We start from the raw sequence: 16,085 nt of genomic DNA on the forward strand, positions 1-16,085 counted from the left end.
CATTACGATTGGTCCAATATCTCGATTGGTAAAATCAACATGATCAAATCAAGTCATGGCTAGATCAAAATCATGGATGATCAAATCTAAAGATTCATGGTCTGATTAAGGTGGGTGCCAATACGCTGTCTGACAATATGGATCAGGGTTCTTCATTTGAATCAGATCAAGACTATTAAAAGAAATTTCTTCATTCACTAACCTTTTTAGAGAGAGAATCAATCAAGAAAGAGAATATTTTGAAGAGAGAAAATTCTAGAGAGAGAAAATTTTAGAGAGAGAAAATTTATCTTAGACTCTTCAAATGATATGATTCAACAAATTAGATCGATCAGATCAAATCATGCTAAGATTATCATGTAGATAATTCAATAAAATCATGAGAAATAAAATCTAAAAATATCTGATCTGATCAAAGTGGATGTCGGTGTACCGTCCGACGATCACAAATCAAAAATCCATCACGAGGATCATTTAAATTCATCATCATTCTTCTCAAAATTCTAAAAATCTTAGGAGAGAGAAATAATCTAGAGAGAGGATTCTAGAGAGAGAAAGTAGAGAGAGAAAGTCTAATTCTAGAGAGAGAAAATACTAGTTCAAGCTGAAGGGAGAGAGGAAAGAGAGAGAAAAACTCTCTTTCTCATATTTTATTATTTATATCATTATTTATTAATTTATTTAATAATTTTTTTTTCTTTTTTTTCTCTCCTTTTTTTTTCTTTTTTCTTCACAAAAGAGAGAGGAGAGAAAATCCTATTTATTATTATTATATTATTATTATAGTATTTTTCTTCTTCTTTTTCTTTTTTTCTCTTTTTCTTTTTTTTTTCTTTTCTTTTCCTTTTTCTTTTTCCTTCTTCTTTTCTTTTTCTTTCCTTTTCCTTCTTCTTCTTCTTTTCCCGTGGGTTTCTTTTGGGCCGAAACAGGGGATCTTTAATCCCCTCATTGGTTGGCCGATCGACTATGCAGTCGGCACAAAGATGGTCGGCGACCGAAGGGGGCCGACCCAACGACGAGAGAAGGGCCAAACCGGTGGTCGGCGGTGACCACCGACGTCGAAAAAATGGCAAAAAGAAAGATTTCTTCTGCAACAAAATCCGACGACTCCGATCGTCGGCGAGCGTGCACACCGGCACGGGAAGGAAAGGAAAAAAGAGAGGAAGGGGAGGAGGCTTACCTCCGACGCCAGCGAGACTTTTCTGGCGAGCAATTTGGACAGGCACAGGTCAATCTTCCGCGAGAATTTTCCGACGATTGCCGCCAACCGGGCTTAGAATCTTCGATGGAAGGAAGAGAGGAGGGATCTCCTCCTTAAATAAAGTCGGAGGGAGTTCGTTTCTGACTCCGATTGGGAGCCAGCGAGAGGAGGAAGAAGACTCCCCCCCTATTTTTTTATTTTTTTATTTTTGGGCTTTGACTGATTTCGGGCTGGGATTGTTGTATGGGCTGGGCCATCACATTCTTCCCCTCTAAAAGAAATTTCATCTTTGAAATTTTTCTTGCCTGAGTCTTCGTAGTTTCTTACTTGAATCTCATCCACAACTATTTCAATATTCTAATTCTTGATATAAAATTCATTCTTAAATCATTTTATAAGAAAAAAGTCAATACATCAAATATTGATCTGAAACGGAATCATTCATTTTCTTATTTATCAAAATCAACATCTCAAATATTTTTAATATTTTAATATTTTAAAATTATGATCTCATTTCCTATAAAAATAATATTCAATATCTCATGACTCAAATTAAAATCAAATCCATCCCTTGTAGCTAGAAGAAAATCAATATCTCTATTCTTGCATAAGAACTTCAATCATCATCATTTATTTATTTATTTATTTATTTCAAAATATTAACCACTTTTAATTTCAACCCATCATAAGATAGAAAAAATATACTTATATGAATCATATGATGACATCCCAATCAATCAAAATTTAAAAATATTTTCTCTTATTCGTACTTTCAAATGTTGAAGATTTATCATTTCAATCTCATTCTTGAACTTTTGATATTTTAATTCTCGATACAACTTCATCATTAAGTCATTTCATAAAGATCAATATCACCATTATTGATTGAATCAATATCACTATTTCTAGTCATCAAAATTTTCTTACTCAAATCTTCAAACTCTTAAATATTCTAATTCTTGAAGCAAATTTTATCATTAAGTCATTTCATAATAAAAATCAATAACTCAAAATTTTATCTAAATCAAAACTATATTTTTCTTATAATCAAAATCAATGTCTCTATTCTAAGTAAGTATATCAATTTTTTTTATCTAAACATTAACAACTCTTAATAAATCAATTTATTATCAAATTAAATTATAAATAACTCCAATCTATTTTTATAGAATAATCGTCAATATCAATAGATAACCTCAATCTTTTTCATTTCGTCAGAGAAATAATAATGATCAAAAGAGTTCAAACTTCAAATTTTATTATACCCTGGAGATAAATATTTGAGTATAGTAATCTAAGATCAAAATCATTATTCGATAAACAATCTCAAATTCTTCCTAATAAATCGAGAATTATAAAATTCAATTCTAGGATAGAAAAAATTTATCTCTAAATATTCTGAATCTAAAATCAAAAATCAAAAGTCCACTCATCCTAGAATTAGGATGCTAATTATTTTTATAGCATAGTAGGTGAAAGCACTACTTTTAAAAATCACATTAGGATATCTAAAATAATTTAAAATTTTAAAATATATTATTCTTTCTAATATCAATAAATTTTTTGTATCTAACCATATCATCTATCATAATTCTTTAACTCAAAGGGTCAACATTCCTGACTTATTCAAAGTAATCTAGATTACCATGCTTCCGCTGCGTACTCTGATCTAACAATCAAAATTTCTTAGGTTCACCAAAAAAAGTTTGATCAAATTATTTCTTTATCTTATCAATAGAAAAGATCTAAAATTTTAATTTTTAATTAAAGTCAAAGATTAACTTTCGATTCTCATTCATACTTCTACTGGTATACAATAATCTTGATTAACCCTTGAGTCCAATATCATATTTAAAACTATCATATAGATTTACTATAATCAATATGAATCAAATTTTAATTCTCATATCAATTCAATTCGATAATTTTCAAATCAAAATTTTTATAAGTCAAATCAACGAAAAAATCCTTCGATGGTCCACCAAATTTGGACATAATCAGAATATATAAGAATTTCAAATCATTATTTTTTTTCTAAAATTTCTATCATCAGGATCTTCAATATCTATCAAATATCCTTTCATAACAATCATACAAACTTCAAAAAATCAAACCTCCATTTAATAGTAGATTCAATTAGGGACCTTGTTAACAAAAGCAAAGGAACTCTATATCAATTCTTAAATCCAAAATTTTTAAATTATAAATTCACATGGATCTCTTAATCTGAAATAAATATAAATCAGATCTTTTATCTTAATCTAAAGATATCAATTTTTCATTAACAACCTCAACAATAATATCAGAAAATCTCTTGATCAACTTAGATACAAAATTTTTAAATTGAAATTTTATACACATCATGTAGTCTCCAAGAGACATAATAAGATCCATTATCTAGATCTAAGGATGATGATTAAAGATTTTAGTATGATGAATATCCTACAATCTCATAATCGATTTTATCAATAAGAAATAGGTTTCTTTACAATATCCTCAAATATGCATTCATCCTAATATGCCACTTTATATATAATCCACATACCAAATTCAATTTCGATAAATATTCCAATCAAGCATCATAAAAAATTTTTCTTAGCCCATTCTGAAACAATATTTTATTATCAAATCTTTATCTTGCCAATAATAGTCAACTTCTCAACTAGAAGTAATATCATAGTATTATTGTCACATCGAATTTGAACTTACGATTCACTTGAATAACCAATGATCAAATTAATAACCACAATGCATAATAAAATTTTATGTCAATCCTTTTGTGATTACTTTCGATCAAGATCTAACTAATCATATCATGATCTATAGATTATCCATCGTATTTCAAACTCCATATGTCATAATCTCTTACGATGCTTTTATACACAATCTTAATGTTAAATCAAAAATTATAAAGATTTCTCCCACTTCAATCATCAAAGGTCTACACTATAATATCCCTAGTGTCTATTCACTTACACTCCTTCTATATCTAATTCTATGTTTCATAATTCATCAACTTATGCTCTGATACCATAATAATTGTCACGCCCCCGACCCGAGATTGTGAATCGAGGGTCATGGCAACCACCGCATACTCATAGAAAACTCTTTCCATAAGCATGCAAGGCATCTTATCATGCTATTCTAAAACTACAGTGGAATAATTAGATAATAATTTAAATCCAAAATATAACGACCTAAATTTTTTCTTTAATATCTCAATAAATTCAACAATGATTCATAGTCCTTACATCAAATTCAATAAGACTTTCAACCTAAAATAAAAGTATAGAGATTCTGCTTCTGATCACTCTTCCATTCGTATCTTGTATCATCTTAATTCCTCAACATCTGTAAAAATAGTAAAATAGGAGGTAATGAGCTAGACAGCCCAGTAAGTAATGATCACTTTTCAACAGATTTCATCAGGCATTTAAGTAAATAATTATTTATAAAAAATAAGCATATAGAGTTCATCAATTCGAAATCAATTTTAATTATGCAACATAATTCATGCCAAATTTATTTCTTTTTTGAAAATTCAAGTTTCTTTCCAGATTTCAATTTCTTTCGTTCTTAAATTCTTTTCGTCAACCATGAGCTATGACCACATTTTTTCTGTGGCAGGGTCATAACACCGCGTATCTTCTTGCGGTGAGCTGCGAATCATCTGGCAGCAAAGTCCTTCGGAACCGCTAGTCTCTCTGGTGGTTTGTCGCTGATCTCTCTAGCGACATGAACCCTCAGGACAAATCAATTGCCAACATATATGCCCCCATTGGCAGGGTCCTTTACATAGTCAGGTTGTCAATTCATAATGTTTCTTATATCATAATTCTTCATAAATCATATTTCATATTCTAATTTCGATAATAAAATATAGAATCATGTAGTATCGAAATCAATCAATATAATACATCATGAAATCAATATGTTCAATCATGCTTCATCATAACATTTCAAATAAGTTATTTTCATAACAAAATACCATTCATCCAATTTATGCATCGTTTCACAAATCATGTCAGAAAAATATATTATAATTTATCGATAAATCTAGAAAAAGTAAAAAATTACTTACCTCGAACGTATTCCAATAAATCCACATAATTCTATAAATTTTCTTTCAAAAATTTTGTTTGTAGATCATATCGCGATATCCCATGATCAAACATCCACAATCCTATACAGAATCAATTTCAATAATTAGAAAGAATATGAATATCATATTTCAATGGTTTAGATTGGATCCGATCATCTAATTTCATCTAATCAAAATCTAATTAGGACCTAAACGATCTAAAGTTTGACTATCAGATCAAATCGGATTCAAAGTGATAGGAACGAGATTTCTTCATTGGTTTCATGAAATCAAGTGGAGAGAGAAAATCAGAGGAGAGAGAATTCATGAGGTACAATTCAAATTGATCAGGTGACACAATCCAATATTACGATTGGTCCAATATCTCGATTGATAAAATCAACATGATCAAATCAAGTCATGGCTAGATCAAAATCATGGATGATCAAATCTAAAGATTCATGGTCTGATTAAGGTGGGTGCCAGTACGCTGTCTGACAATCATGGATTAGAATTTTTCATTAGAAATCAGATCAAGACTATTAAAAAAAAAATTTTCATTCATTAATCTTTTTAGAGAGAGAATCAATCAAGAAAGAGAATATTTTAGAGAGAGAAAATTCTAGAGAGAGAAAATTCATCTTGGACTCCTCAGACAATATGATTCAATAAATTAGATCGATCAGATCAAATCATGCTAAGATTATCATGTGGATAATTCAATAAAATCATGAGAAATAAAATCTAAAAATATCTGATCTGATCAAAGTGGATGTCGGTGTACCGTCCGATGATCACAGATCAAAAATCTATCATGAGGATCATTTAAATTCATAATTATTCTTCTCAAAATTTTAAAAATCTTAGGAGAGAGAAATAATCTAGAGAGAGGATTCTAGAGAGAGAAAGTAGGGAGAAAAAGTCCAATTCTAGAGAGAGAAAATACTAGTTCAAGCTGAAGGAAGAGAGGGAAGAGAGAGAAAAACTCTCTTTCTCATATTTTATTATTTATATCATTATTTATTAATTTATTTAATAATTTTTCTTTTCTTTTCTTTTTCTCTCTTTTTTTTTTCTTCACAGAAGAGAGAGGAGAGAAAATTTTATTTTTATTATTATATTATTATTATAGTATTTTTCTTCTTCTTTTTCTTTTTTTTTCTTTTTTTTTTCTTTTCCTTTTTCTTTTCTCTTCTTCTTTTCTTTTTCTTTCCTTTTCCTTCTTCTTCTTCTTCTTTTCTTCTTCTTTTCCCGTGGGTTTCTTTTGGGCCGAAACAGGGGATCTTTAATCCCCTCATTGGTTGGCCGATCGACTATGCAGTCAGCACGGAAATGATCGGCGGCCGAAGGGGGGTGACCCAACGATGAGAGAAGGGCCAAACCGATGGTCGGCGGTAACCACCGATGTCGGAAAAATGACAAAAAGAAAGATTTCTTCCATAACAAAATCTGATGACTCCGATCACCGGCGAGCGTGCACACCGGCACGAGAAGGAAAGGGGAAAAGAGAGGAAGGGGAGGAGGCTTACCTCCAACGCCGGTGAGGCTTTTCTGGCGAGCAATTTGGATGGGCACAGGTCGATCTTCTGCAGGAATTTTTCGACGATTGCCGCCGACCGGGCTTAGAATCTTTGGTGGAAGGAAGAGAGGAGGGATCTCCTCCTTAAATAGAGTCAGAGGGAGTTCGTTTCCGACTCCGATTGGGAGTCGACGAGAAAAGGAAGAAGACTCCCTTTGGGAGTCTTCTCCCCTATTTTTCTATTTTTTTTTTTTGGGCTTTGACTGATTTCGAGCTGGGATTGTTGTATGGGCTGGGCCATCACAATAACTCTATAGTATCCCGTTCATCATAGTGAGGGCTATGGTGTCTGATAAAATAGTGGGAGACACAATTAGGTATAAGACCTTATTTAATTTTACATGTCATCGTAAGTCAGTCGCTTATGTTATGTTCTTTATTTATTGTAGATTAAAAATGACATCTTCATTATCACTGAGAGGCATCTTAAATGCTAATAAGTTGATCGGTCCAAATCATGTTGACTGGTTGAGGAATTTAAAAATTATACTCACATAAGAGAAGATCTCCTACATCCTTGACACCCCAGACCCGGGGCTGTTAAGAGATGATGCTGCTGAGGATGAAGTAGCTACATACAAGATGTGGCAAAATAATTTTCTTACTGTTAAATGCATCATACTTGCCTCTATGAGTAATGATCTACGAAGACAGCATGAGAGCATGGATACTCACTCCATACTTTTCAATCTAAAGGAGTTGTATAGAGAGAAGAGTAGAACTGCAAGGTATGAGATATCCAAGCAATTATTCCATGCTCGAACAATAGAATGATCATCTGTGCAAAACCATATCCTTAAGGTCATAGACTTGATCACCAGATTGAGTCAATTAGGTTTTGTGATGGATGGAGAATTGAGTCAGGATTTGATCCTGCAATAATTTTCAAAATCATTTTCTCAGTTTGTGGTTAATTTTCATATGAACGAACTGAGTGCTTCATTGCCTAAGCTGTTGAATATGTTCAAAACAGCAAAGAGCCATATTAAAAAGGATAAGGCTCCAGTTCTTCTTATGGGTAAGTCTTCTAAAAAGAAATCAGGCATGAAGGGCTCAAAAAGGAAGCTGAACCCTAAAGGTGGTGTCATGAAAAGGAAGAAGGGAAAGAAAGCTTCTGAGAAGGGTACCTGCTTTCACTGCGGCAAGGCAAGACATTGGAAAAGGAATTGCATGGTTTACCTTGCATCTGTAAAGACTGGTGCAAGCAATGCACCAAAAGGTATGTATGAGATACATACAATTCTGTCATTAAGTTTTTTTAATTCAGACTCTTGGGTATTAGATACTACCTATGATTCTCATATATGCAAGTCATTACAGGAGCTACAAAATTTTAGAGTTTTAAAGGAGGGTGACTTCGAGCTCTACGGCGCTGGAGGAGAGTCCATTCAAGCAGAAGCCGTGGGGACTTATATGTTGAAGTTATCTTCTGAAAAGATCTTAGAGTTAGAGAATTATTATTATATGTCTAAGATCATTAGAAATATTATTTCTGTATCGTTGTTATTACAATGAGATTTTGAAATAAATGGAAAGGGCACTAGATGCTTTATTTCTTTTTCTAATGAGCATATCTATGATGGCATTGTTAATAATGGTCTTCTGATTCTTTCTCTTAATGACAATATTTTTCATGTTAATGAAAATAAGAAACATAGAGAGGATATATAAATAATACTTTACTTTGGCATGCCGACTTGATCATATTAGTGAGACAAAAATTAACAAGTTATACAAAGAAGAATTCTTTAAACCTTATGATTATGAATCATTAGGGACTTGTGAATCTTATCTTATGGGAAAAATGACTAAAACTCTATTTAGTAGACATAAAGAAAGGACAAATGAGTTATTAAGACTTGTACATACAGATGTATGTGGTCCCATGATAACTAAAGCCAAAGAAGGATACTCTTATTTTATAACATTCACTGATGATTTATCTAGATTCGAATATGTGTATCTTATGAAACACAAATTCAAAGCTTTTGATAAATTTAAAGAGTATCAAAGTATGGTTGAGAAACTAACTGAAAAGTATATTAAAATTCTTCGATCAGATCAAGAAGGAGAATATCTTTCTGATGAATTCTTGAACCATCTTAAGAAAAAAAAATTCTCTCTGAATGGACCCCTCCTTATACACCACAGTTGAATGGTGTAGCTGAAAGGAGGAATTGCACTTTATTAGATATGGTGCGGTCCATGATGTGTCTTACATATTTATCTATTTTCTTTTGGGGGTATGCCCTAGAAACTGCCATATATATTTTAAATAAGGTACCTTCAAAATCTGTGTCTAGCACTCTATATGAGTTATGGAGAGGTAAGAAGTCTAATCTTAAGTATCTTAAGATATGGGGCTATCCAGCTTATGTCAAAAAAATTTTTGAACATAAGCTAAATGCTAGGACAGATAAATATCTATTTGTAGGATATCCTAAAGAGAGTATGGGATACCTCTTTTACCATCCTACTGAACAAAAGATATTTATCAGTAGACATGCTACTTTCATGGAAAAGAAGTTTATCATAGAAAAAAATGGTAGGAGAAATATTAAACTTGAAGAAGTTCAAAGTGAAGTACAAAATATTCTTCAACCAAAAGTACCTAGTGATAAGGTACAATCACAAGTTACACCTCCACTCCATAGGTCAGATAGAGTGCGAAATGCACCTTTAAGGTATGGGTTTGTTATTGAGAATAATGAAACCCACATCATGAAAAATGATGAACCTCTGATCTATACAGAAGCTGTCATGAATAGGGACTCAGATAAATGGCAAGAGGCTATGAAATCTGAAATAGATTCTATGTACACCAATCAAGTATGGACTTTGATTGATCCACCAAAGGGTGTTACCCCTATCGGGTGTAAATGGGTCTATAAGAAAAAGATTGAAGCAGATGGCCAAGTAGAAACCTACAAAGCCAGATTGGTGGCTAAAAGTTTCAAGCAAAAATAAGGCATCGATTGTAATGAAACATTTTCACCTATTGCCATGCTCAAATCAATTCGGATTATGCTTGCTATAGCTGCATACCATGATTATGAAATCTGACAAATGAATGTAAAGACCACCTTTCTTAATAGTTATCTTGAGGAAGAGGTCTATATGTCCCAACCAGAAGGATTTGTCTCAGGTGGGAGACCAAATCAAGTATGTAAGCTTAAGAAATCTATTTATGGATTAAAGTAGGCCTCGAGGAGCTGGAACATCTATTTTGATGTAACAGTCAGAGAATATGGCTTCATCAAAAATGTGGATAACCTTGTGTATATAAGAAGACTAGTGGGAGTGCCATTGTCTTCTTAATTTTGTATGTAGATGATATACTTCTCATTGAGAATGATATCCCAATGTTACAATCAGTCAAGTTATGGCTATCATCTAAGTTTTTCATGAAAGACTTGGGTGAAGCATCTTTTATACTTGGTATAAAGATCTATAGAGATAGATCTAAAAGGATGCTAGGCTTATCCCAGTCAAAATACACAGACCTTGTGCTGAAAAGGTTCAGCATGAATGGGAGTAAGAGAGGTTACTTACTCATGAGTCAAGGCATACAACTCTCTAAAAAAATATCTCCTAAGACACCTGAAGAGAGGAAAAGAATGAGTTCTATTCCCTATACTTCGACAGTAGGATCAATCATGTATGCAATGCTATATACCAGGCCTGATGTTGCATGTGCCTTAGGCATTGCTAGTCATTTTTGTTAGATGTGTGCCCTAGATGTCAGATTGGCTGACATATTCCTGTACAAATCTAAGGACAAATTTATAATTTTGACTATAAATCAATAAATAGATTATTCTTGTATCATATTGTGTACATTGTGTCTGTGATACATCTTTTGAGTTAGTAGGAATGTCAATTCATATTTTCAAGAGTTGAAAATTTAAGGTATGAATTTACATAACTAACTCATAAACAGCTCCTGACCATAGGATCATCACGAGGATGGTGATCGATCCGAAAGGTTGGTGTACGATCACTTCTTTAGGATAAATGTGTCTTGAGTCTATGGTGTGGAGATATCGGAGTGATAGTACAGGTATTCATTGAGAACGAGAGTACTGAGCGTGACCACTTCGAGCAGTCATAAAGAAGTCTACCTTCTCGTCAATGACTAGCTCGATGCTGCAGTTGTGTGTCTAGTTCTTTGATCTGAGGTGCATCGATAGTTCACCTTGAGTGTGTTATAGTTTGACTACACCATAACTCGGTCTCCTAGCCATTCAAAATCCTGAGGTGTATGTTGGCTGTAGCATATTCATTGTAGAAACTAGGTCGCATCAAGATGGGATCAATCAACCTCGATAGATAAGAGGAGTAGTCCTATGATAATTGAAAGATCGAGTCCTTAAGCCCATGGCCATGGCAGAGTGAAATAATGAAAAAGAGTTTTTCATTAAGATTTCACATCAGACTCGGATCGATCGATTAACTCATATGACTGATGTTGGGTTTGACGAGTTCACCTTAATCCTAATTCAGTCGGAACTCATGATAGAGGAACTCAATCACACAGGTAGCTGCACCGAGAGGTTCATCTTTAGTTCTGATGGGTTGCCACCATATACTGCTAGGTGTCACTGGTGGATTTTGGGAGCAATTAGAATGATGTTGATGATCAATCATTCTAATTGTCTGAATCAGAAGAGTTCTGATCCATCGAAAGGAGTTTCGATGATGTCGATGATGAGATCACGACATGTCTCATTACCATACAAAATTGAACCAAACTGGATCACACAAACAAGGGTTAGGATCTGGATGTCATCAATTGGGCTAACCCAATTGATTTGGATAAGATCCAATTAGGTTCAAGGAAATCATGCTAGCACACGATTGAGCCTAACTTTCTCCTCATGTAATCTTTTCTGTCTCTACTGAGCCAAATATGATTTGACTTTTTCAAAAAACCTTAGAAAGATTTCTCTCAGTCTAAATAAAACTTGTCCAGCTCAGAAAAGGCTTGTCTTAATTTATGAGATGAATTTAAGACAACACCTGCTAATTCCTAGAACCTACAAATTTCATTTTAGGACATCTGTCAAAAGTTGACATATGGGTCTTAAACTAAAGAGGGCTCATTGAAGGATTTTTGTGAAGTGTCCACAAGCCAAGCCACATCACATTGGGTGCCATAATCAGATTATGGTGTGAGCCCAATTGGATTAAAGTGGGTGCCCCAAGTGAATAAGGATTGGAGAGTCTTGATCAATTTAAACTCTTGGGCGCCACCTCTATTTGTGCTTATCCAATGTTGGTGCCATCTTTTGGAGATAAGGTGGGATTTTTATTTAATATGATCAAATGATATCAATCCACCAATCAAATTTTTTTCAGAATTTATTGGAATTTTTTGATTGGTTGAATGATGTGGCACTGCGCAGCATACAGGGTCTATATAAACCCTGCTGCGCCTAGAGTTTTGAGGTAGAAATTATTTTATGCACAAAACCCAATAGCTGTCACCCCCTCCCATTTTATCTATATCTTTCCTGCTCTCCTTCCTCCCCTCTTCATGTCCAAAGAGTTGGACGTCCATCTGGCAAAGATCCAAGGCATGGTGATGCCTGGAACAGAAGGCTGCAGGACTTCTTTGACAGGCTGCTACTCCAACTTCAGGAAGACTTTTGAAGATCTTCCTAATCAGATTTAGATCTAATTTTTGGAGCATAGATTTTTGATGAGAATACTTTCTAGGTCCTATCTGAGTAGATATTGGTAGAGGCCAGATGCTTGCGTGGCTACATCAGAACCTCAGACTGTGCAGAGATCATCTACAGGGTAATCAGATTATCCTTGAGGTATTACTTGTTTCCTCATCTCTTTTAGATTTATTTTAGATTTAATATTAGATATGAAGATTAGATCTAGAAACTTGAATCTAAAATATATGTAGAATAATTTTTTTTTTAATTTATTCCATCCCAGATTTGGTGAAATCTGGAAGATCCTATGAGGAAAAGCGATTTTCCTCCTTCAAGTGGTATCAGAGCTAGGTTATTGGCTCTATTTTAGATCTAATTTAAATCTGATTTTAATTTTTATTTATTTGATATTAAATATTTTAGATGTTACATCAGATATAATAGGATCTAAAATTAAAATATTTAAAATTAAATCTAAGAAGATCTAACATGCATAAGATGCATGACTAGACTAGGATTAGTTGAATCCATGAATAGTCTTAAGTCTTATGTTTTAATGAGATTAAAATATAAATTAAATCTAATTTATTTTTTATTTTTTTAATATTATAAGTATTATAATCAGATCAAAAAATAAAAAATAAAATTTTAGTTTTTTCATAAAATTGATCTGCTGCATGCCTAGACTAGTTGTAGAATTGTTCTAGTAACTTGTCTAGAATAGATTTAATTTTGAATAGTTCAATTTAAATCTTATTTTTTAGATATTACATGTGATGTATCAGATCTGAAAATATATTAATTAGATTAATTTTTGATACATGAGATGTATGCAAAGAATGTATTAGTTAGATCTTAAATTATATATATGATATGTTAATTTAGATCTAACTAGTTTTGTAGTTAAATTTATATTTCTGATTAAGGTGTTCCTCATGGCCGTCCGATCATAAGAACGAAGTAGAGTTTTAAGACCCTCTCTTCCCATTCAATGGGGTGTTCATATGACGTGCAGGGGTGCCACGCGTTCATCCTTAATCAGAAATTAAAACTTACTTTTCTCAAAACCCTAGATCCTGAAACCCTAAGATTTATTTTACGTACTTTGTTTATGAACCCAAACTTAATTAATGAATTAAGCTTATGAAATTAAGTTAGATCTAAAATTGAGAATTTCAGATCTAAGATATTTTCATAAAATTGGATTCGAGCTTGGGTAGCTCAATTAGGTCTAGCGGTTGATCAAATCGAATCAAGAGTTGGTTAGATGGGATCATGAAAGCTAATAATTGACCAGCCTAATGAGATTAAGTCTGGGTCAAGGTCGAATCATATTTAGATATGACCCGATCAAGTTAAGACCTAATTTGGCTCAGTGGTTAGAGCCTGGATTGTAGGCTAACCCAATTAGTTCTGGTTCGACAATTTGGTGTCTAAGGTAAGTTGGGCAGATATGACCGACTGATTTTTAATTGGGAGCTACTTGACTCGAATGCGTTCTTATTGAGTTAATGGCATATCCCTCCCACCGGTCTCACTTACCTGGCCATATGTGTCGACTCAGTTCTGATTAGAGGTAGCTAACAATTCGAGCTAATCCATGCCATTAGGTTAGTCATAATTGTTATGACTATGTCAAGTCAAGTTTAATGAGACCTAAATCAAATCTTTCTAAGAAAATATTAAGTCTAGATCTTCCATCATTGTGGATGTGCGGGCCCTTCCTAGGATTGATTGTTCTCGACTGGTTACAATGGCTCAGTTGCATCGAGAAGATGCAACCATATCCATTAGGCATTGGATGCTATGAATTAGAGGATGGGTTGGGCTTAATATTTCGAATACGGTGAGGGACCCAATCAGGAATCTAGTTCATGCAAATGGTGGGTTTGGCTTAACTAAGAATTGGAGCAATATCCTGGACACGGTGAGCTTCATGAATTAGAGACTAAGTTTTAGGTGCATCATGATTAGAGAATCATTGGACAAGAGTTGTCCACTCATCGGTTGACCCATCACCAATAACTGTTAGGTGAGGTAGTGAGCCAGTCGATGAGACCGCACCACCCACTAAAAATCACTGATCATGGAGATTTTCATATCTCTACCAAGAAAGTGTAGGGATTTGAGAAAATAGTGGGAGTCTAATTTATTTTAAAAATGAAACTCTTAAATAAATTGGTTAAGTCTGATTACAAAATCTAACTAGAAACTTTTGACTCTCTACAGAAAACATGTCTGCCTCAAATTCCCTGACCAAAATACTAGACACCCACAGATTGACTGAACCCAATTTTAAGGACTGGTTGAGGAACTATAGAATTATTCTGGGTTCTAAAAAATTGACTCATGTCTCGGACCAGGACCCACCTGCCATGCCAACATGTCCGACTGCTGAACAGAGAGCGTCTCTGGAAAAGTGGACGGATGATGATAACAAAGCAAGGTACTACATGTTGGGTGCAATGTCTGATGACTTGCAGTGCCAACATGAGAATATTTTGACTACCCATCAAATGTTGGCTTACCTACAAGAGTTGTTTGGTGAACAAAGTCGCATGGCCAAGTATCAAGTCTGTCAAAGACTTTTTAAGGCCAAGATGCGTGATGGGCACTCAGTCCAAGATCATTGTTTGATAATGATCAAGGATCTTGAGGAGCTTGAGAAGCTCGATATCATCTTAGACAAGAATTTTTAGATTGATGTGATCCTTCAGTCCTTGTCCGATGCATATGGTCAGTTCATCATGAACTTTCATATGCATAAGATGCAGTGTACCTTGGCCGAGTTAATGAACATACTGGTTACGACTGAGCTTTCTATGAAGGGTTCAAAAGGCTCAGTTCTTACTATAGAGCAGACTTCTTCCAAGAGAAAATCTTTTGAAAAGAAAAAGAAGTCTGCAAAGAAGCAGAAGGTGGATGGCAAAAAGAAGAAGACAGAACCGAAGAAGAAGACTGCTGATAAGGGAAAATATTTCCACTACCAATCAGACGGCCATTGGAAGCAGAACTGTCCTCAGTACCTGACCACCCTGAAGAACAAGAAGGATGGTCTTTCTGGAGGTATGCTCATTTTAGAGTCTAATCTTATGGTTTCTTCTGCATCCAGTTGGGTGCTTGACTCTGGTTCTAGTGCTCATTTGTGCACTTCTATGCAGGATCTTGAGGAGAGCAGGAGGCTGAGGGATGGAGAGATGATCCTACACATCGAAAATAGAGTAAGAGTTGCTGTTGTGACCGTGAAAACCTACCCTCTGCAATTACCATTAGGATTAGATTTATTTCTTAGAGATTGTTATTATGTGCCTGCAGCAAGCAGGAATTTGATTTCTATTTCATGTTTAGCACAAGAAGGCTATGTGATTCGCTTTCATAAGGACCATTGTAATATTTTTTTATGAAAATAATAAAGTTGCAAATGATTTTCTTATTAACGATCTCTATTAGCTACATATTGTTGTATCTGTATTTAATATTGAGCAAAATGTAAATGCCATAGGAATTAAAAGGTCTAGAGATAGTCTAAATGATAAGTATCTGTGGCATCTAAGGCTA

The sequence above is a fragment of the Elaeis guineensis genome, chromosome 5 (genome assembly GCF_000442705.2).
Source record: "Elaeis guineensis isolate ETL-2024a chromosome 5, EG11, whole genome shotgun sequence".
Taxonomy (NCBI): domain Eukaryota; kingdom Viridiplantae; phylum Streptophyta; class Magnoliopsida; order Arecales; family Arecaceae; genus Elaeis; species Elaeis guineensis.